Raw genomic sequence first — 23,899 nt, 5'->3', positions numbered from 1 at the left:
AATGGGGAAAAGTAGTACATTTATTCCATCTTCCCAGAAGTAGAAGCCTCCACAGGAAGGCTTCGTTTGGGAAAGGAAGCAAGAGGGAGAGGAAGAGATCTGGAGTGTAGATTTTATAAACCTGTCTAGGTATGGCACCAGGTACCACCACTGGTCCAGGTTAAAGTTGCCCCACGTGGTCCTGGCTGCCTGAGGTAAGAGGTATTGGGAGAGATGCATGAAGGGACAGGGGAGAGGCCGCAAAACATGACCCAGACCCTCGTTACTCAGTGGGATCATGCAGAGGTTCCAGGAGGCTTGGGCAGGCCCCATAGCAACCCTGGCCGGGATTCCTGAGTGAATAGGCCAGGCTCCCAGCAGCCTGTAGTGGCACCTGGCATCAACAAATTCTGATGTGGGCCTTCCAAGGAACCCAGTTGGCTGTGGCCACAGCTGGTTGATCCCAGTAGTGAGCTCAGCTGATTCAATCAGTTCTTATTCTTGTAAGCCCACAGGGTTCCACAGTGAGACTGAGCTCCTACCTCAGAACGCAGTGACTACCCTGGACATGGCTGCTCAGAAAGTGGGAGATTCTCACAATGCTTTCTTGGGTAACTAGTGGACAAGAAGAAACAGATTTTTATTTTTTTATTTTTTATTTTTTATTATACTTTAAGTTCTAGGGTACATGTGCACAATGTGCAGGTTGGTTACATATGTATACACGTGCCGTGTTGGTGTGCTGCACCCATTAACTCGTCATTTACATTAGGCATATCTCCTAATGCTATCCCTCCCCCCTCCCCCCACTCCACAACAGACCCCGGTGGGTGATGTTCCCCACCCTGTGTCCAAGTGTTCTCATTGTTCAATTCCCACCTATGAGTGAGAACATGCGGTGTTTGGTTTTCTGTCCTTGCGATAGTTTGCTCAGAATGATGGTTTCCAGCTTCATCCATGTCCCTACAAAGGACATAAACTCATCCCTTTTTATGGCTGCATAGTATTTCGTGTGTATGTATGCCACATTTTCTTAATCCAGTCTATAATTGTTGGACATTTGGGTTGGTTCCAAGTCCTTGCTATTGTGAATAGTGCCGCAATAAACATACGTGTGCATGTGTCTTTATAGCAGCATGATTTATAGTCCTTTGGGTATATACCCAGTAATGGGATGGCTGGGTCAAATGGTATTTCTAGTTCTAGATCCTTGAGGAATCGCCACACTGTCTTCCACAATGGTTGAACTAGTTTACAGTCCCACCAACAGTGTAAAAGTGTTCCTATTTCTCCACATCCTCTCCAGCACCTGTTGTTTCCTGACTTTTTAATGATCACCATTCTAACTGGTGTGAGATGGTATCTCATTGTGGTTTTGATTTGCATTTCTCTGATGGCCAGTGATGATGAGCATTTTTTCATGTGTCTGTTGGCTGCATAAATGTCTTCTTTTGAGAAGTGTCTGTTCATATCCTTTGCCCACTTTTTGATGGGGTTGTTTGATTTTTTCTTGTAAATTTGTTTAAGTTCTTTGTGGATTCTGGATATTGGCCCTTTGTCAGATGGGTAGATTGTAAAAATTTTCTCCCATTCTGTAGGTTGCCTGTTCACTCCAATGGTAGTTTCTTTTGCTGTGCAGTAACTCTTTAGTTTAGTTACATCCCATTTGTCAATTTTGGCTTTTGAGAAAGTTTTTTATCTCACTTCTTATGAAGCTTTGTTTGAGAAAAATTCTGGTTCTTTGAAAATGAACTCATCGAGCATCAGGAGATTTTTGGTGCTGGCTGCCATTCATTCATCAGATACTACTGTGTACCAGTCACAATTCTGGGAAATCTTTTCCTTTTCGGTAAATAGCACTGCACAGGTTTGCTGATTGGGGTGATGTTTCAAGCCTCAGGGTCAGGGTTCTGAATGACTGTCTATTCTAGGGATTTTCAACTGGGCCTCTATCTCAGAATCACCTGGAGGAGGAGGGCAATTGTTCAATAATCAGCTTCTTGGACCTCTCTTGGCTTTCTTTCTGTGTTTTTTATTTTTATTTTTTTATTTACTTTTTTAGAGAGGGTCTCCCTCTGTCACTCTGTTGTCCAGGCTGGAACCCTCCCTGGGCTCAAGTGATCCTCCCACCTCAGTCTACCAAGTAGAAGGGACTAGAAGCATGCTCCGCCATGCCCGGTTAATTTTGCTCATATTTTTTGGAGACGAGTCCTCACTTTGTTGCCCAGGCTGGTCTCAAACTCTTGGGATCAAGTGATCCTTCCGCCTTGGCCTCCCAAAGTGCTAAGATTACAGGTGTGAGTCACTGCACCTGGCCCTGTCTGTCCTTCTGCACTTGAATGGACCAAACACATTTTTATCACAGCAAGATCTCTGCACTTGCTCGTCCTTCTGATATAATGCCTTTTCCATGGCTGGCTCCTTCTATCCATTCAGGCCTCAGCAGAATGTCACCTCCTCAAAGAAGTCTGTCCTGATCACCCTATCTAAAACCATAACCCCACCCTAGTCTCTCCTTATCACCTCCATGTTTTATCTACTTCGTAGCACTCATAGATGCCTGCTATTACCTTCTTTCTTTCTTGCCTGTTTTTTTCACTAAATTGTAAGCTTCTTGTGGACAGGGACTCTTTCTTCTTCAGTGTTGGATCCCTGGTGCCTACCATGGTGCCTGGCATATAGCAGGTATTTTCTGGATATTAGTTGATGTTCCAGTTGAATGACTGAAGGTGAGCTTGAGACTTTTTGTTAAGCAAGCACTCCAGATGATTCTGGTGCCCACTCAAATTTGACAACAAATGACCAAGTGCCACAGATAGAGAAATAGAGACTGGGCTGAATGTGATGTGCTCAAAATATTCCCCACTTCAATTTTTTTTCCACTCTCTTGTGATATAAAAAGAGATAGCTCATTTTCCTATAAGGGGTTGAGGCAAGCCAGAAGAAAGTTGCTAGTTATTTGAAGTCACTGGTCAAGAAGGTTCCAGTTCATTGAGGTTCAGGTCTGGCTCCAAGGGAATTAAAATATTTTTGTATTCCAGTCTGAGAGTTTATTACAGCACATCTATGACTTTTCAATCCATTCCTGACTTACATTCATAACAAAAACCGGTGTGATCTCCCTGTGTGCACAGCAGTTAGCAGTAGAGATTTGGCAATCAGAGTGAACCCAATCTAAAATTGTTTTAAAAATTCATCACAGCAGGCTAGGTGCGGTGGCTCACTCCTGTAATCCCAGCATTTTGGGAGGCTAAGGGGGGTGGATTATTTGAGGTCAGGAGTTTAAGACCAGCCTGGCTAACATGATGAAACCCCATCTCTACTAAAAATACAAAAAATTGGCCAGGCGATAGTGGCACACGCCTGTAATCCCAGGCTACTCCTTAGGCTGAGGCAGGAGAATCGCTTGAGCCTGGGAGGCGGACGTTGTGGTGAGCTGAGATCTGCACTCCAGTCTGGGTGACAGAGTGATACCCTGTCTCAAAAGAAAAAAAATTGTCACAGCAATCAGCAAAGCGTATGATTTCCACATGCCTAAGGAAAAGTGGACTTGCTGCATTTCTTCACCAGCTCTGTGCCCTTCCTCATGACTGCCATATTTACAGCTGGATCCAGATTGCATGGAAGAACCAGCTGCTTTGTTAACACATGGGTTCCTGGTTTGGCCCCACAAGCGTGGCTATTGCCTTGGCATCTGGCACCAGGCTGGGGATGGAAAGGCAGTGATATAAAAAGAGATTCAGGCCGGGCGCGGTGGCTCACACCTATAATCCCAGTTCTTAGGGAGTCCGAGGTGGGCGGATCACGAGGTCAGGAGATCGAGACCATCCTGGCTAACATGGTGAAACCCCGTCTCTACTAAAAATGCAAAAAATTAGCCGGGCGAGGTGGCGGGCGCCTGTAGTCCCAGCTACTCGGGAGGCTGAGGCAGAAGAATGGCGTGAACCCGGGAGGCGGAGCTTGCAGTGAGACTAGATCGTGCCACTGCACTCCAGCCTGGGCGACAGAGCGAGACTCCATCTCAAAAAAAAAAAAAAAAAAAAAGAGGTGGGAATTGAACAATGAGAACACATGGACACAGGAAGGGGAACATCACACACCGGGGCCTGTTGTGCTGGGCGACAGAGCGAGACTCTGTCTCAAAAAAAAAAAAAAAAAAAAAAAAAGAGGTGGGAATTGAACAATGAGAACACATGGACACAGGAAGGGGAACATCACACACTGGGGCCTGTTGTGGGGTGGGGGGAGGGGGAAGGGGAGAGGGATAGCATTAGGAGATATACCTAATGTTAAATGACGAGTTAATGGGTGCAGCACACCAACATGGCACATGTATACATATATAACAAACCTGCACGTTGTGCACAAGTACCCTAAAACTTAAAGTATAAAAAAAAAAAAAGAGAGATCCGGAGGATCACAGGACTGCACAGTGATAAGTTGGTGACAGAGGGGCTCCTTGGAGAGTTGTTCAAAAGGCAGGGTCCTGTTCTTCTCCTGCAGTGGCCAGATGGCTGGGTGCTGAATATCCCTGCTCTAATGGTCTCTGTAAGTGTGACCCAGAGTGCATATGCCACCATTTCCCATCTGTGGTTTCTCACAACTGAGGCTTGTCATCAAAGGCAGCTGGAGCCTGCCCTTGAAACCCTGGGTCCTGGGCAGAACAATGGGACCAAGAGAAAAATGGGGCCAGTGTCCTCCAGAAGGGCCATTGTTGGAGAGATATTAACTGGCTCTTTGGGCTCTGGGCCCCACACAATTTGTCATCTGTTGACCCTTGCTCACCAGGCCCCAAAAACCTGTGACTCTTTGCAGATGTAGTCTCCAGGGTCCCAGAGGAATGTGGCTGTGACCAATGGCAGTGGAGTCTGTTTTGTGGGGGTAGTTGGACTTGTTCTGAGCATGCTGGTTACTCTCTCCTTATGGTTTTTGTTATATCCACTAAATAAGGATTCACTTTTATTTTTTATTTTAAAAATTTCATCCAAGAGACACTCAAGATTCGATTTAGGTAAAATCAGATGTTCTGTGTTGCTTATTTACCAGGAGTTGTGGAGGTTTCTTTTGGTCTTATTTGTTTGGTGCTACTCAGCTGGCATCCTTATTAAGTACCACTTACAGAATATCAAAATAAGGATCAGGGTATATTCTGAAGAGCAGATTACAGGGCTCCCCTCACAGTGTTGTAGACTGGCTGGACTTCAGAGAGCATCCTTTAGAGGGTTGGGCTGGTTAAAATGCCTTCATGGCCTTCTGCATAGAAAAATTGTTTAAAGAAATAACCAAAGTTATTGTAAACAAAACTAACTGAAACAAGAGAATAGAGAAGGAGTAGGTTTTGGGAAGGATGGCTACCACTTCTCCATTTGCTGCTAACATGGTGCTAAAGTAGGACTTCCATTTGGAGAATCTGAGAGAGGGAACAATTACCATTTGAATGGTGAAGCACTGATTCAGTGCACTCAAATTAGGGGCAACATCATCACACTTGTGGGACTGGCAAATTGACGGCCAGCCCTGGGTGAAGATTAGAGGCAGGTATCACACTCTGTGGTCATTTCCTTCTGGCCTAGTGCACATCCAGATGAAATTTGGGGAAATGCACATCAAGGACAGTCATAAAGGGAAAAAAGAAGGCATGGAGATATCACTAACGCAGATTAAAGAAAAGAAAGAGGATGGGTAACCTACACCAGTGTGTGCGACCGGACAGAGCAGACTTCTAGGTCTTTCTAAGCCCAGTGGAGACTCCACTGTCTTCTTATCTCCACCTCCCTTCTACTTCCTCCTCCCTACCTACTGCCCCCTGGATAGTTTTAGCATCCTGGTCCTATGTAAGTCCACTAGAGAGGAAGGGGCCAGATGGATGCTATTGGCTATCACTCTGCTATATCTAAGGAATGGCTTGGCTTGTATTGCAGTGAGCCAAAGAAAACAACATGAATAAGAATAACTAACATTTATTGAGAGTTTGTGGTGTGCCCAGGCCTCATTCTGAGGTATTCACCCGGAAAATCTCATTTAAACCTCACATCAACCCTCTGAGGCAGGGGCCATTGTCGTCCCCGTTTTATAAAGAAGTTGCAGTGGTAGAGGAACATATGCTATAAAAAAATGGAGATGTGGTTAAGTCAACTCTGCAGATGGCTATAGGTTTATTTACCTCCCAAGCAAGAACCACAGTTTTTTTTTTTTTGGATGGGGAGCTTATAGGGGGAAGGTCCCTTCAGCATTTCAGGACAAGAAGGGAGAGGAGGGAGCCTCTTTGCAAATGTTTGCACACAGGTAGGGATGTCACTCTTCACCCTCCACCCCCATATCCTCCTGCATAGAAAACCTGTTTGATTATTATGGGACCTTGCTAAGAAACCTCACAAATTGCTAGCTTTAAGAACTTTGAAATCCACTCAGGAAACATCTTTTTTATTCCAAGCTTTAAACAGCAGAGAATTAGGCCTGTTAATGGGATCTCTGCTATTTTTTTTTTTTTTTTTTTGCTTCTGGAGAGGGTATTGGTAACTCTCAGTTTCATGTCTCTTCATAAAGTGCTCTGACCTTGGAATGTAAATGATGATTATCATTATTGTGCTATTAGCAGAGTAGTCCTTGTACATGTAGTCCTTCATATACAGCAACTGGTCTTCTCAGTTCCCTAATGAGGCCTGCTTGGTGTGGTTCTGCCATCTTAGCAAGATCAAGAGGTTTTGATTAACTGTTATGACTTTAAAGAACAGCAAGCAGGAAATTAAATAGTTCTCTCTTGGCCTTTAGTACATGTGTCCACTGGCAGATTTAGGTGGATCAGATAAGGAGGTTAATTTTGTTTAAAAGCAGTCTTATGAAGATATTAAATAAAATTTATAGGAGCCCATTGATTTGGACTGAGCTCCTGCACTAGACCCAACAGACCAAACCAAAACAGTCACTCATGCCAAGGTTGCATTTCACCAAGCTGAAACTAAGTTGTTTATCTGATCTTCTGAGAAATCAAAAGAGTGAGAGAGAATAGCCAAATACCACAAGCCAGTTTTAGCCAGCATGAAAAGTCCCCTCTGCTTTAACCTTTACAAGGAAAGTAACTTTGGAATTTGCTTTTTGTTCTCTGTTTCTGCTCTCCTCGGCCCTTTTCTGTCTATAAAACCAAACTCCTCTGCTCAGTTCATGTGAACACTTATTCTATTTTATAGAATGAGGTGCTGCTAGATTCCAGAATCACCATTAAAGCCAATTCATATCTTTAAACTGTATTTGTTGCAATTTTGTCTTTTGATAGAGATATAATTCACATTTCACACACCAAGTCACTCACCCTAATTTTTTTTATACAACTTTTGATTATGGACATTGCTAAGCATACACAAACAACAGTAGAGAGACCAGTGGAATGAATTCCCATGTACCCATCTCCCAGCTTCAACAATGAGCAACTTATGGGCATTCTTGCTGGAGCTATCTTGCTGCTCCCCATGCCTGTCATCCCCTCATAGCTGGGTGTATTTGCAAACAAATCTCAGACAACAGATCACATCATCTATAATACTCCAGTATGCATCTCTAACATAGAAAGGATTTAAAAACAACATGCCCACTGGACCTAGTCTGTGTTCACATTTCTAGGTCAGAGGCCTCTGTGATGTGGGGTCCTTGAGCTGCAGAGTGGCTCATGAAGGGGCCTCAGAAGATATATATACTCCCTGAAAATATATGCAAAGGGTTATGTGTGTATATTTTCAGCGGAGGCCACCAAAGTAGTGTGGGCCTCTGTGTGTATGTGCCTGTGTGGGAAAGAGGAGAGACCCAGAGCTTTCAACAAATTCCCAAAGAAGTATATGATCCCATAAGGGCTAAGAGTCCCTGTTCTAGATGAAGGGGCTCGGATGTCCTGGTCCTGCTAAAAGATTTTCAGTGACCATTCCCAGGTGGCAGATTTGCTGGGAAAAGTGCTGAGAAATGTCAGGCCTGGCATGGAAGCTTTACTCATTTTTGCCTGTACTGTATGGCAAACGCAGGAGGCCATATAGTGTCACCAGGGCCCTAAAACTTCTGAATGTAGAAAAGCCCCTGGTGTGGTGTTAAACATGTGGATTCCCAGGCCCCACCTTTCAGGATTCTGAGTCAACAGATCTGGGGTGGGGCCTGGGAATCTGCTCATGTTTACCAAAATCCTGCTTTGAGAAACACAGGTGCAGTGATTAAGAGCATGGGCTTTAAGATTCAATAGACCTGAGTTTGAATCTGGGTTCTGCCTCAGATTAGCTGTGTGACCTTAGGCAAGTCATTAAACCTTTCTGTGAAGTGGACCTACTTCTAGCACCTCTGCCCTAGGGCTGTTGTAAGAATTAGTTCAGGTAATGTAGGTAAAGCACTTCTACATACTGCCTTGCATGAAGAATAACGCTCCATTGGATGGAAATTCTTTATTTATGTATTTATTTCTGGAGATGGGGTCTTGCTCTGCTGTCCAGAGCTGGAGTACAGTGATGCAATCATAGCTCACTGCAGCCTTTAACTCCTTGGCTCAAGCGATCCTCCTCCCTCAGCTTCCTGAGTAGCTTGGATTACAGGTGTGAGCCACCAAGCCTAGCTCAGTAGTTCTTATTCTTGTTAAAAATATCCCAGAGTGAAAGACGATGGAATGGCTCCCCTTCCTTCCCCCAGGATTATAAGGGTTTATTGTCCTTTTCATGGAATTGTAGAGATTCAAAAGGTATCAGAAAGTCAGAAAGTTCATATGATTCATGGGCCCTTGGGCCTCCACTGATTTCAGCTAACAAGAATAAAGCCCAGAAAACTGTAGAGCTTAGTGCTTATCAAGCTACATAGGCCAGGGTGAAACTGGAATGTTTCTTTCCTTAGGTGCCTTCAGGGATTGGCAGTCAAGTTATATCAGTTTTTAGGAACATAGTGCATCAGTCAGGAAACCCTTGATAATGAAGCGAGCCTGATTTGGCAAATATATTTCTTTAGCTACACTGCAAACTCCATGAGAGAATGTGGCCAAGTCAGGGCCAGTCCATCTCACATGTAGCAAAACAACTCAAAACCAATGCAGAAGTGTTGACTAGTGACACCTTCCTACACAGAGGAGGGCCTACTATCATGCCAATGACTTTTTCTAGCTTCAACATTTTGGTGGCCTTTAGCGACCCAAGGCTGGGAGGTACTGCAGTTTCTTCTTTAAGTACAGAAAGGCCCTGCTACACTTCAGACTCCCTGAGGGCAAGGTCCTGTTGAGGCCCCACTAGAAAACCTTAGTATCCATCCAGGACCTGGAGCTTTAACTCAGAATAATCTGTTCATGTCCTTGAGACCTATAGTTATGCCTCAATTTCCTACCCCTACTCCCACTTCTGCCATCCCTAATGTAATTGGGCTTTCTCACTTTGCCCACACCCTTGTTTTTCAATCCTGCCTCCACTGTAGTGTCTACCTGGTGCCTGACATTTCAGGTCTTATCTCTTGTTTCTCACTCTGCACTTGTCCTTGGAAATTAACAACCGAACATAACCTTCCCCACACTGATCCTCTGGCGTCCCAGGAAACATCTTGTACGTCTTTGGAGACTTGAGGTAATTGTCTTGCCTGAGTATATTCAACTCCTAGGCATCCTTCTCAGGGGAGCTTGCCTGGTCACCCCTCTACTCCCAGAGGGGTGACCAGAGAAGCTCTGGATGCACATGAGTGTTAATGGACTCTAGAGAGGACTTGCGGGCCACATCTCTGTGCATGGGATGACTAGTGACAAAAGTGAATGAGTGAGCTCCCTTTCTTCTTCTAACCAGGGTTCCTGCCTATCCAACTGTGCCCAAAGGCCCAGGGACAGGGCAATGGCTTTTTAGTATGAGAAAGAATCTTTGGGGTCAGGCTGGGGCTGATCCTGTGTCTATTTTCTGATGGGTGACAAGGATGTAGGCCACTTTTCTTCCCAGAGGTAGGGTCAGTGGAGTCAGTGGGGACCTAGGCCTGAGGTCTAGATAACTCTGGCCTTCTCAGCCAAGTAGAACCTTAACTGATCAGAATCCTGGGGAAGGGGCTCAGTAGGAATTTCTGAGAAACTGAGGCTCAAACAGAAAGCCTATTTTGTCACCCTCCTTGTCAGAAGAGTTACCACAATATCTGAGGCTACCTTCCTGCCTTAATGAGCTCAGCCTAGTGACTGTAACGAACCTTCGTGAGGTGGTTCATCTTCTTGATTATCTGGAATCATTGCCCAGGCTAGGGATAGAAATCAACAAAGTATAAAACTGTGGCCTCAAGCCGGGCGCCATGGCTCATGCCTGTAATTCCAGCACTTTGAGAGGCCAAGGTGGGAGGATCACGTGAGCTTAGAAGTTAGAGACACAACTGGGAAACATGGCAAAATCCGGTCTCTACAAAAAAATACAAAAATTAGCCAGGCATGTTGGCACATGCCTGTAGTTCCAGCTACTCAGGAGGCTGAGGCATGAGAATCGCTTGAGCTCTGGGGAGTTTGAGGCTGCAGTGAGCCGCGATTGCGCCGCTGCACCCTACGGTTACAGCGAGACCTTGTCTCAAAAAAAAAAAAAAAAAAGACTGTGATCTCAGTGTATGTCCAGGTATTCATGCATTGGTGCGTTCATTCGTTTGTTTTATTTTGGAATGTTCATTTTTCTTCCCAAAAGAGAGTTGAGAAAAATGTCTGAGGGGGTCCAAGTAAATGACCCTTTATCATCCTAAGAAACAGAATCTTCCAACGTGGAATAATTTTGGTTAAGGGTAACCTTGGCACTTAGAAAATCAGACAGAAAGCAGCATCTGAGGAAGGCTGCCACTGCCAAGGCCAGCTTTTCCTTGGTGCCCTCAGACTACCTTTAAGTTGGGTTTCTTTATTCATTTTAATTTTCTCATGGGGAAGCAGCCCAGGGGTTAGTCAATGAAAAAACCTTTGTAGTTTGGGGCTATGGAGGACACAGATAACTGTGGAGGACACAAATATGAGGCCATGGAGGACACAGAGAACTAAGAAGAAAGAGCCTCTGCCATCAGCCCCTGGTAAGCCAGTTGAGGAGACACAACATAGATCTGGCATGAGATAGTTTAGTGCTTTTCAAAAGATGTCCCCCAGATCCTTATTCTGATTTCATAGGTCTAGGGTCTGGCACAGGAATCTATTTTGATCACATTCCCCAGGAGACTTGGGGTCTATGGCAAGTCACTTCTCTTTCTGAGCCTCAATGTCTCAGACTTGCCCAGGCAATGAACTTTACAGGAATTCAGAGGAGAAGGAATCCCTTCCTGGGCTCGGGTGAGAATGTTCTTTCTTCATGGAAAAGGTCCAAACTAGACCTTGAGGGATGGAGGGAGGATTTGAAAAGGGCAGAGGAATTATGTGACCAGAGGATCAAGACTATGATAGTGCCACTGCCCTGTTTCTCTTTGTGCTTCTTCTCTGGGGAGTGGAGATGGAACAGTTGGGCCCGGAACAAAAAGTCATTCACATTGAGTACCAGCCAAGGCCAGAACTCAAGTCCCTTGAAATTTCTCAGATTCCATCCCTGCCAAAGTCTGGGAGCTCTCATTAGACACTGACCTGTTGTTATAGGGAATAGGGACTTAGTGAGGCCATGAATTCATTCCACAAACCTTTTCAAATGCCTTCTTTGGTCTCAGTCTTGTGTTGAGTGCTAAAGATAGAGATCAACTGCCCAGGAAGGGCCTCAGTTTGAGCACACAATTACAGTACGAGGAGCGTGTTCAAGGCCTTATATGGAACATTAGCATGCAAAGGAGAGGCTGTAGTGAAGGGAGGACATACAAAGAGGAGGTGAGGTTTGAGAAAAATTTGAAAAGTGAGTAAGAGTCACCAGGTCAAAGGAGGGGAAGGGGAGCACTTTTTGGATAGAGGTGGCATACAAGAGTAAAATAGCATGGCATACCAATAATGAATTAGGGCAGCTCATAGACCTATAATCTGTCCCTCCTCTTGTTGATGTAAACTATCTGAGGCCCCCATGAGAAGAAAGAGTGTTGGAGACAATTTAGCTGGGGCCAGGGCTTGTGTCTCTCCAAGTATTTTCACTTCACTGCAAAGGCTCTGGGAAGACAGGGAGGTGTTTTGAAAGCAATAAATTGACCTGGGCAGATTTGACTTTTACAGTGTTCCCTCTGGTGGTTTTTTACATGGCAGGGGGATGGAATTAACTGAGTAATAGCAAAGGAGATATTGAGAAGAATATTGTTCCAGTCCAAGGAGAGTTGATAAATTGGGGGCAGTGCAGTGGCGGAAGACAAGCCATAAGTGCATTAGAGAGCTATTTAGGAATTCAGATCCACACAGCTTGTGGATTAGTTGACAGTCGTGTGCTGAGACAGAAGGCAGTGATGAGGATGACCTTCTATTTCTTAATTTGGCAAATTGGATGGTAAAGAGAGGCTTAGGAGATTATGAATAAAGGGGAGAGAAGGAGCTCAACTTTGGACAAGTTGAGTTTGAAATGCCCATGGGACATCCAGGTGGAGATGTCCAATAGCAGCTTGATAACAAGAGAGAGGCCCAGCTTTGAGGTGTTTCTGAGGAGGGATTTCTGGATTCTGTGTGAATTCCCTCCTTATGTGTCCTTTTGCGCTTTTATTACACTTCTAAGAATAGAGTTTGCTGATATCCCCGAATCTATATTTTCCCCTCCCTAATTCTCCTATGTCTGCCATTTGTAACAGGTCACATATGTACCCTTGAATTTCCATGATTCCTAAAGACATTTCCTTAAATTGCGAGGACAAGTAAAAGAGGACCTCGGATCACCGCTTCCTGACTCCTTGAAGTCAAGTGTGGATATTCCAAAGGCAACCGAGCATTTATTCAAGATTCTGGAAATCACATCTACTTTTTTAGGAGTGGGGAGGAAGAAACATTGGGCCAATCCTGTGGACATTCTGCCTTGAGATCGGCCCTCCTGGGATGGGTTCACATCACCATCATGAACATAAAAGAGTTAACATTTCTTGGAGCATTTCTTATATGTCAGGCACTATGCTGCAGACTTTTCATGCATGATCTCACTGAAACTTGGTAACAGCCCTAAGGTAGGACTATTATTATCCCTGTTTTTATAGATGAGAAAACTAAGGCACATGGAGTGTGAGTGACTTGCTCAAGAACCCAGAGTTAGTACTCAGTAAAGCTGGGTTTTAAGCCTGCAGCTGACTGACTCTAGAATCCCTGTTCTTAACCATACTTGATGCCATTTAACGCTCATTTTTATTGCTTTTCTTTCAAAAATTCTTCTAATTTTCTTTTATCTTTGGTAAGTAACCACCTGATTACTCAGCTAGTCAGTCAGCAGCCTGGATTGCATACTAGTTTTACAAAGAAAACTCCACTACATGTTGAAGATGGGGTGTGAGACAAAAGAACTAGAAAGCATGGTTCCTGTATCCAAAGACCTATCTGGCTTGTGCACCCATGAAATGACTTGAATGTGATTATGCAGTGTAGGGCCAGGTAGAATTTATAAGATGGCAAGGCTTCCTGGAGGAGATGTTAGCTGTTTACCCACCTAGAAGGAAGAGAGACAGATGGGGTGAGGAATTGGAGGCACCAGAGAGAACATCTGGTTACTAGATTCTGGTCCAAACTTCTCATTTCCTAGATGAGGAAACATAGCAAAAGAAAAGTGGGGACCTGCCCAGGTTAGGGTCCCTGACATCCCAGTTAGTGGGGCAGGAGAGGCTGAAGACCAGCATGAGCAAAGTCCTAGAGGTGCTGACTGAGAGGTCAAGCACAGAGAAGAATCAGGCCAGGCACAGTCACAAAGCCACCTTGTCCAAGGCACATTTCAGCAAAGTTTGGGAAGTTTTGTTTTGATTCCACCTACTCTGTGGGCTTCCTTTGACTCTGGCAACAATGTGCAGCTTGCTCTTGCCATGTGCCTCTGCAGCCCAGGCTGACAGTGTACATTTCATTAGCCTGCCCATGCTGAAGTCATACAGTCAGTGGAACATGCTTCTGGCTTCTATTTACCCAACACAGAATATTTCCAATAAAGAACTAAAGCTGCTTTATTCCAACAACAACTTACATATTTTCGAACAAAGGAACCATAGAGTCTTCATTTATAAACTTCTGGCTGCCCTGGTGTTGGGTCAGGAAATACCAGTTTTTTACATGGTGTCAAAAATTAATTGACTTTGCATTTCCTCCCACAAAAATGTGGCTCTCCAGACATAAGGACGTGGGGGTTGGAATCTCACCTCTCCTGGCTCCCAGACTACCTTGTCATAGAGTCCTCATAAATCAAGAGGCAATCCTTTCTGCTAGTCTGTATTAATCTCTGCAGATGAACAGAAGTGCCAAGTTCTGGAGGAAAAATATCTTTCTGACTCCCATCTGGAATCTGTTGACAGTTCCTTCCTGACTCCAGTTAGACAGGGCTTAGGGGATAGGTGGATAGCAGCAGGTATGTATTCTTTGACTCGACTCCAGAGTGGGTAACTGGGTGCTTCTTTCCCTCCTCCCCAGCCCTGAGGCTTTGCCCGTCACCCTGAGCTTTTTGCATTCCAGGTACCCAGGACTTCGCCATCCATCCCTGGCCTCTAGCCTTGTTAGCCCTTAGCGGGGAGCTCAGAGGAACTGCCATCCTCTTGCTGTAGCTACACTGATTCTGGATCATGCATTATGCCTACTGGGTTAAGGGGGTGGCGAACAGGGCTGGATGGGCATCAGCAGAATGTGCCTCTGATGCATGGAGCTGCTGCACTCAAGAGCTATAAAACTGGCAGGTAAGTTGGGATGTGGAGGGAGGGAAATAGATACAGTTCCTATGAACCTGTCCCATTTAATCAGAATATAATCATTTCAAGAGAAGGGGCTTTGAGGAGCTTCAAGACACAGAGAAACACTCCAATACTTTTATTAGGGATTTTTAAGATCAGACATCTCTGTACTTTGGAAACTTGACTGTCTCTCAGTTTCATTTTAAAAATTATTTCCTTTTGTTTGCCATTAATTCTTTAATTCATTCAACAAATATTTATTAAGCACTCTACTATGGCCAGGCACTGTGCTGGCCCTAGTGATGAACGAAACCACACATGGTCCCGGCCCCCATGGAACGTATAGACTAATTGGCGAGTAAGACATTAAGTACATTATCAAGAAATGAATGTTAAAATACAATTGTGAAAAATTCTAGAAAGGAGAGGTAAATGCTATGAGAACACATAATAGGGATGTTCTGACTTTTCAGGAGATCAGGGAGGGTTTCCTCGAGGCAGTGAAGATTTTGCTGAGACCTGAGGGATGAGTAGACTTTAACAAGGCAAAGGGTGGAAGGAAGGGTATTTCTGGCAGAAGGAACTGTATGTGCAAAGGCTCCATGGAGGGCCTGCAAGAAGACCAATGTGGTAGAACAGAGGATCAAGGAAAAGCAGGGTAATAGCTGAGGCTGGCAAAGTCAGCAGGCTTCCAAGGCCAGATCATGACAGACCTTTAAGGAGTCTGCTAAGAAGTTTGGTCTTAACCTTAAAAGCTATGGGAAGCTTTTTTTTTTTTTTTTTTTTTTTTTTTTTTTAATCAAAACACAATACTTTATTTTGCATGTAAAATGCGCCAGAACATTGTAACGGAGTAAGTGTTCAGTCATGTTTTTCACATGACTACTGATCATTTTGTATCAGGTACATGGAGAAATCTGTTTTTTGTCTTTTTTTGGGGGAGGGGGCGGTTTTAAAGCATTTTTTCCATTCCAAAAGTAATACATTTCATTATAGGAAAATTTTAAAATAGAATGAAAAATTAAAATATTTGAAACCCATCTTTCAGCAGCCTAAGGACAATCACATAACATTTTTGACGTTTTTTTCTTCCAATCTTTTTTCCACAGACAGGATGTTTTAGAAAATTGTAATTATCCTATATGTATTCTTTTTTTTTCTTTTTTTATTTTATTATTATTATACTTTAAGTTTTAGGGTACATGTGCACAATGTGCAGGTTAGTTACATGTGTATACATGTGCCATGCTGGTGTGCTGCACCCATTAACTCGTCATTTAGCATTAGGTATATCTCCTAATGCTATCCCTCCCCCCTCCCCCCACCCCACAACAGTCCCCAGAGTGTGATGTTCCCCTTCCTGTGTCCATGTGTTCTCACTGTTCAATTCCCACCTGTGAGTGAGAACATGCGGTGTTTGGTTTTTTGTCCTTGCAATAGTTTACTGAGAATGATGATTTCCAATTTCATCCATGTCCCTTCAAAGGACATGAACTCATCCTTTTTTATGGCTGCATAGTATTCCATGGTGTATATGTGCCACATTTTCTTAATCCAGTCTATCATTGTTGGACATTTGGGTTGGTTCCAAGTCCTTGCTATTGTGAATAGTGCCGCAATAAACATACGTGTGCATGTGTCTTTATAGCAGCATGATTTATAGTCCTTTGGGTATATACCCAGTAATGGGATGGCTGGGTCAAATGGTATTTCTAGTTCTAGATCCCTGAGGAATCGCCACACTGACTTCCACAATGGTTGAACTAGTTTACAGTCCCACCCATAGTGTAAAAGTGTTCCTATTTCTCCACATCCTCTCCAGCACCTGTTGTTTCCTGACTTTTTAATGATCACCATTCTAACTGGTGTGAGATGGTATCTCATTGTGGTTTTGATTTGCATTTCTCTGATGGCCAGTGATGGTGAGCATTTTTTCATGTGTCTGTTGGCTGCATAAATGTCTTCTTTTGAGAAGTGTCTGTTCATGTCCTTTGCCCACTTTTTGATGGGGTTGTTTGTTTTTTTCTTGTAAATTTGTTTGAGTTCATTGTAGATTCTGGATATTAGCCCTTTGTCAGATGAGTAGGTTGCGAAAATTTTCTCCCATTTTGTAGGTTGCCTGTTCACTCTGATGGTAGTTTCTTTTGCTGTGCAGAAGCTCTTTAGTTTAATTAGATCCCATTTGTCAATTTTGGCTTTTGTTGCCATTGCTTTTGGTGTTTTAGACATGAAGTCCTTGCCCATGCCTATGTCCTGAATGGTAATGCCTAGGTTTTCTTCTAGGGTTTTTATGTTTTAGGTCTAACATTTAAGTCTTTAATCCATCTTGAATGAATTTTTGTATAAGGTGTAAGGAAGGGATCCAGTTTCAGCTTTCTACATATGGCTAGCCAGTTTTCCCAGCACCATTTATTAAATAGGGAATCCTTTCCCCATTGCTTGTTTTTCTCAGGTTTGTCAAAGATCAGATAGTTGTAGATATGCGGCGTTATTTCTGAGGGCTCTGTTCTGTTCCATTGATCTATATCTCTGTTTTGGTACCAGTACCATGCTGTTTTGGTTACTGTAGCCTTGTAGTATAGTTTGAAGTCAGGTAGCATGATGCCTCCAGCTTTGTTCTTTTGGCTTAGGATTGACTTGGTGATGCGGGCTCTTTTTTGGTTCCATATGAACTTTAAAGTAGTTTTTTCCAATTCTGTGAAGAAAGTCATTGGTAGCTTGATGGGGATGGCATTGAATCTATAAATTACCTTAGGCAGTATGGCCATTTTCACGATATTGATTCTTCCTACCCATGAGCATGGAATGTTCTTCCATTTGTTTGTATCCTCTTTTATTTCATTGAGTAGTGGTTTGTAGTTCTCCTTGAAAAGGTCCTTCACGTCCCTTGTAAGTTGGATTCCTAGGTATTTTATTTTCTTTGAAGCAATTGTGAATGGGAGTTCACTCATGATTTGGCTCTCTGTTTGTCTGTTGTTGGTGTATAAGAATGCTTGTGATTTTTGTACATTGATTTTGTATCCTGAGACTTTGCTGAAATTGCTTATCAGCTTAAGGAGATTTTGGGCTGAGACAGTGGGGTTTTCTAGATATACAATCATGTCATCTGCAAACAGGGACAATTTGACTTCCTCTTTTCCTAATTGAATATCCTTTATTTCCTTCTCCTGCCTAATTGCCCTGGCCAGAACTTCCAACACTATGTTGAATAGGAGTGGTGATGTTCTTGATCAAGTTCCTTTTGAAAATGTCATACTGTTTGAGGAGCAATTGCTACTTAGGAAAGAAAAGAGTTGTTTTCCTTCTTTGAACATATGTGGCGTATTAACATATAAGTAAACCTCATTTCCTACTTTCTTGGATTCCAAAGGGAAAAGTCCTTCTGAAATTGAGCAGAAATCATTAGGCTGGAAAGAGCCTAACAAGTTAATGAGAACTGTGGCATGCTGGGAAAGGGTCTGGCACTTTTCCTCTAGTAGCATTTTCCCGATTCTGATCTTCCTTTTATACCATGTCTCTATATCCTCTCCAGCCACTGTACTAATTTTAAAATTTAAACAAATTTAAGCCTGTGGCAAAATACATATAATGTTTACAATCTGAACCATTTAAAAGTATACAATTTGGTGGCATTAACTACATTCACATTATTGGTCTACCATCATTGCCATCCATCTATGGAACTCATTTCATCTCACAAAACTGAAACTCTGTAACATTAAATGGTAACTCCACATTCCCCCTGACCCCTACAACCCCTGGCAACCACCATTCTACTTGCTGTGTCTATGAATTTGAGCACTCTAGGTACCTCAAACAAGTGGATTCATACAATATTTGTCTTTTTGTGACTAGCTTATTTCACTTAGCATGCTTTCAACGTTCATTGATTTTGTAGTATGTGTCAGAATTTCCTTCCCAAGACTGAATAATATTCTATCATGTGTATATGCCACATTTGTTTATCCGTTTATCCATTGAACATTTCAGTTGCTATTGTGAATAATGCTGTGAACATGGGTACACAAATATCTCTTCAAGTCCCTGCTTTCCATTCTGTTTTTTTTGTTTTGTTTTGTTTTGTTTTTGTTTTTGTTTTCTTTTTTTTTTTTTTTTTGAGACAGAGTCTCTCTGTCACCCAGGCTGGAGTGCAGTGGCACAATCTCTGCTTACTGCAAGTTCCGCCTCCTGGGTTCACTCCATTCTCCTGCCTCAGCCTCCCAAGTAGCTGGGACTACAGGTGCCCACCACCACGCCCAGCTATTTTTTTTTTAATTTTTAGTAGAGACGGGGTTTCACCATGTTAACCAGGATGGTCTCAATCTCCTGACCTCGTGATCTGCCCACCTCGGCCTCCCAAAGTGCTGGGACCACAGGCGTGAGCCGCCACACCTGGCCTCAATTCTTTAGAGTATATGGCCAGAATTAGAATTCTGGATTGTGAAGTAATTCTATATTTAATTTTTTGAGGAACCACTGTATTGCTCTTGATAGTGGTTGCACCATTTTACATTCCCACTAACAGTGTACAAGGGTTCCAATTTTTCCACATCCTCACCAATACTTAATATTTTCCATTTTTAAAATGTTATCCAGAGCTTGGCACGGTGGCTCATGCCTGTAATCCCAGCACTTTGGGAGGCCGAGGCAGGCGGATCACGAGGTCAGGAGATCGAGACCATCCTGGCTAACACGGTGAAACCCCGTCTCTACTAAAAATACAAAAAATTAGCCGGGCGTGGTGGCGGACGCCTGTTGTCCCAGCTACTCGGGAGGCTGAGGCAGGAGAATGGTGTGAACCTGGGAGGCGGAGCTTGCAGTGAGCCGAGATAACACCACTGCAGTCTGGCCTGGGCGAAAGAGGGAGACTCTGTCTCAAAAAAAAAAAAAAAAAAGGTATCCATCTTAATGGGTCTGAGTAATATCTCATTGTGGTTTTCATTTGCATTTCCCTGATGATTAGTGATTGTTATCTTTTCATTTGTCTATTATTTGGGGAAATGACTATTCAGGTTTTTTGCCTGTTTTTTAATTGAGTTGTTTTTTTGTTGATGTTTTCTTCATATATTCTAATATGAATCCCTTATCTGATATATGGTTTGCAAATATTAATATTTTCTTGTATTCCTTGAGTGCTCTCAGTTTTATAGAATGACTTTTCTTAAGGCTGGGCACAGTGACTCAAGCCTCTAATCCCAGCACTTTGGGAAGTCGAGGTGGGTGGATCGCCTGAGCCTAGGAGTTCAAGACCAGCCTGGACAACATGGTGAAACCGTGTCTCTACAAAAAATTAGCCTGACATGGTGGCATGTGTCTGTGATCCCAGCTACTTGGGAGGCTGAGGTGGAGGGATTGCTTGAGTCCAGGAGGTCAAGGCTGCAGTGAGCTGTGATTGCACCACTGCACTCCAGCCTGGGTGATAGAGTGACAAAAAAAAATGACTTTTCTTAGAATAAGGGTCCCAGTTTTGATCCTAGTTCTACAGTTGACTAAAATGGGGATAGCATACCCTGCCCTGCCCGAAAATAACAGTAACTAACCTTTATCAAGCACCTACTAAGTGCCAGGCACTGTTAAGTGTTTACACATATTAGCTCACTTAATCTTCCCAACAATACCGTGAAGTAGGTACTATTTTATTTTCATGTTTATTTTACAAATGGGGAAACTGGGTTACAGAGAGTACGTGATTTGCCTAAGGCCATACAGGCAGCATGTGCCAGAACAGAGATGTCACCAAACAACCCAGCTTTAAAACCTGGCTTCTGTGAGGAGCCAGGATAGGAGGAAGGCCTGTAGACTGTTAAGTGCTGTGTATGAGAGACGCAAGAGAGGGTTTTCATTTCTGAGCATACTCTGAGAAGAATGAGGGCTCATTGACGTGGAAAAGCCACTTCTGGGGCACTCTAGGATCACGAGGAGTCAGGGAGAGTCCTTTGCGAGGGGCAGGGCCCTTGGGGTTGAACTTGGAGCCCAGCTCCAAAACGTGAAGAACCTTCGCCTTCCTCATTTGGCCTCTCTTTGCCAAGACTTCCATTGTAAATATATGTCCCCTAAGAATCGTTACTTGCAACTGTGTAACACTTAAAAATATTAAACATACCTTCACATACATTATTCCATCACATCTTCATAATGATCTAGTCATTCAGGAAGGGTGGAGGTTATTTTACTGTTTTACAGATGGGGAAACTGAGACTCAGGAAGATTAAGTGGCTTTCCAAAAGCCCCGATGTGTGGCTAAATAAGAAGAAAACAAAGACTCTTGGACCTTTTCACTCATTCCTCAATAAATCTTTTTGCAAGCCCATCAGAAAGACAGGCACTCTTTTCCCTGGCTGTGGGCCAGAAGAGCAGGAAAAGCCAGGTATGATAACCTCTCAGTGACCTGGGCCAAACGCTGATCCATACTTCCCACATGAAGGCTTTGAGGATTGTTAAGTTTTCCCTTCTTATCCCACTGCTTAGCAGTGAGCGCTTGGCTAAAACCATTGCTTTGAGGGACAGGGACCCAAACATTTAGATACCTCTCTAGGTCAAGGCTGCCTCCCTCCAAGATGCAGCAACAGTTCTACAAAAGAGATCCAGAGGACATTATTCCCTCCACCTGACAGATGTGGTAATGAGGGTAAGTAACATACCTGAAGTCATGCAGCTAATAAGTGCTGGAGTTTCTGGCTTCAATATTAATATTTTTTATCACTACACCAAGCTACCAAGTTGCCAAAAGGCGGTAGCAACTGTGGGGACAGTACTTAACCATGAAAGTGCTTGATTTCAATGTGGTTGGAACAGTTCAAGTGTGCCAGTGTGGACATTGTGGGCAGCCCTGGCCAGTGGCAGGTAGCAGGCTGGAGCAAGAACCCAGCTATGTGGTAGGACATTGTAGAATAAACAAAGATCACCCAAACAAGAACAAAACAGGGTATTTATCCGGAGCTTGCTATAGCAAAGGGGTCAGCCACCACAATTTGGATTGGCAGAGACTCAAAGGCAGGCAGGGGGTGGCAAACCTTTATAGTGAAAAAAGGGAAGGCTAAACATATGCCCTGATTGGAGGCTCTTGGCAAGGGAAAACTGGACCAGTTTAACTAGAAACAAGGCATCCTACATGATTGGTGTGCGGGACCTATTTCACTTTCTCTGGTTATTCCTGAGTTGGAAGTGGAAGGGACAGTGGCAAAGATAGTGAATCTGGGATGTGAGGTTGACCATGTCCTGACTGCTCTGGAGTGATTGCTGAGAGACTGTGGTTTGGTTTCCTGGCTGGTGGCTGTAGAGGTTGTGGGTCAGAATCTTACTGTCATAGATGGTCCTGGCCATTGTCCAGTCAAACTGTCCTAACTGAGAAACATACTGCCGTGGCTGAAATATTCATTATCAGCATTAGAAAAAAGTGAAAGAATTTCCTGAGGTCCTTATGTCTTTCCCCAAGGGGTTGATGGTACTGTGTTTCTGGAGATTTTTCACATTGGCTCCAACAGGGTTTTCATAATCTGACTGATTCTGATTGACCCATATATGCTTTTCATCATCATTCATCAGAAAGCAGTTTCCTGCATGTGGGAGCAGAGTCCAGATAAAACATTGTGTTTGGAGGGGACAGGGGGCACGGTGTCTGAGGTCCTGAAGCTATGTTCAGTCTACTAAGACTAAGCTGGGGGTTGGAGGAGGGCATTAAAGAGTGGGTGCCCCCAAAATTAAATGGGGCGGGGCTACACACGGTGGTCCAAATTGTAACACTAGCAATTTGGGAAGCTTAGGCGAGAAGATTGCTTGTGGCCAGGAGCTCGAGACCAGCCTGGGCACCATCACAAGACCTTGTCTCTACAAAACATTTCAAAAAAGAAAATTAGCTGGATGTGGTGGCGTGCACCTGTAGGCCTGGCTACTCTGGAGGCTGAGGTGGGAGGATTGCTTCAACCCAGGAGGTTGAGGCTGCAGTGAGCTAAGGTTGCACCACTACACTGTAGCCTGGGAAACAGAGCAAGACCTTGTTTCTAAAATAAATAAATAACTAGATAGATAGATAGATAGATAGACAGATAAATCACATGTTCCCACTTATTTGTATGATCTAAAAATCAAAACGAAGTCAGGGACATAGAGAGTAGAAGGATGGTTACCAGATGTTAGGAAGAGTAGTGAGGAGCTGGGGGAGAGGTGGGGGTGGTTAATGGGTACCAAAAAAATAGAAAGAATGAATAAGACCTAGTATTTGATAGCACAACAGGGCAACTGTAGTCAATAATAATTTAATTGACATTTTAAAATAACAAGAATATAATTGGATTTAGTAACCAAAGGATAAATGCTTGAGGGAATGGATACCCCATTCTCCATGATGTGATGGTATTGCCTGCCTGTATCAAAATATGTCATGTACCCTATGAATATATACACCTACTAAGTACCCCCAAAACTTAAAAATAAAAAATTACATGTAAAATAACCATTTTAAAGACTTGTGAGAAAATGAAAATGCAAAATATCTCATTAGAAAGTTTTATTTTAATCACAAAAAAGTAAAAAGTAAAATAAATAAATAACTAAATAAAAGTAGGAGTGAAGGAATGCCCAAGACATTTTTCAACTGGGACCCTCCATTCAGAACACCTTTGCAGCCAATCAGTTGTTTTCATTCCCCCATGCCACACCCTACCATGACTTTTTAAAATTAGTTGTTTCTATGATGACAAAAGTAGAATATATACTCATTGTGGGAAAAAACGATCTGGTTCAGAACTACATTAATTTAAAAAGGAAAGATCCTGCCCACCCCTAATTCTCATTCCAGAGGTAACCACTGTTGAGAGAAACCATATATCTCCCTATAGGCCCTGTAGGAAGTCATTTAGGAGTGAATCCTCCTCCCCCATCTTGCCCAAAAGGTCAGAAAAAAATATGCAAGAGATTTCAGATTTGGCAGAAGTTCTGCTCCCCCACTCCCCTGGGATACGGTTGCCATTTCATTTCTTTAGCGGCTTTGAAGTCCAGATTCAAGTTTCTGTATAAGACGCCTGCCTCCCTCCCATACCCCTTTATCAAAGCACCCATTAGCCTCAGTGCCCTGCTGGGCAGAAGCAGGGCCCAGAGCTTTGGGTGAACTGTCAGGTTTTGAGCCTCAGCAGTCTGTGGGCACATAGCTGCTATGTGTGCTCTTGGGCTCTGCGTTCACCTTGGATAC

Source organism: Gorilla gorilla, chromosome X (assembly GCF_029281585.2).
Source record: "Gorilla gorilla gorilla isolate KB3781 chromosome X, NHGRI_mGorGor1-v2.1_pri, whole genome shotgun sequence".
NCBI lineage: Eukaryota > Metazoa > Chordata > Mammalia > Primates > Hominidae > Gorilla > Gorilla gorilla.
This window is presented reverse-complemented; position numbering follows the sequence as displayed.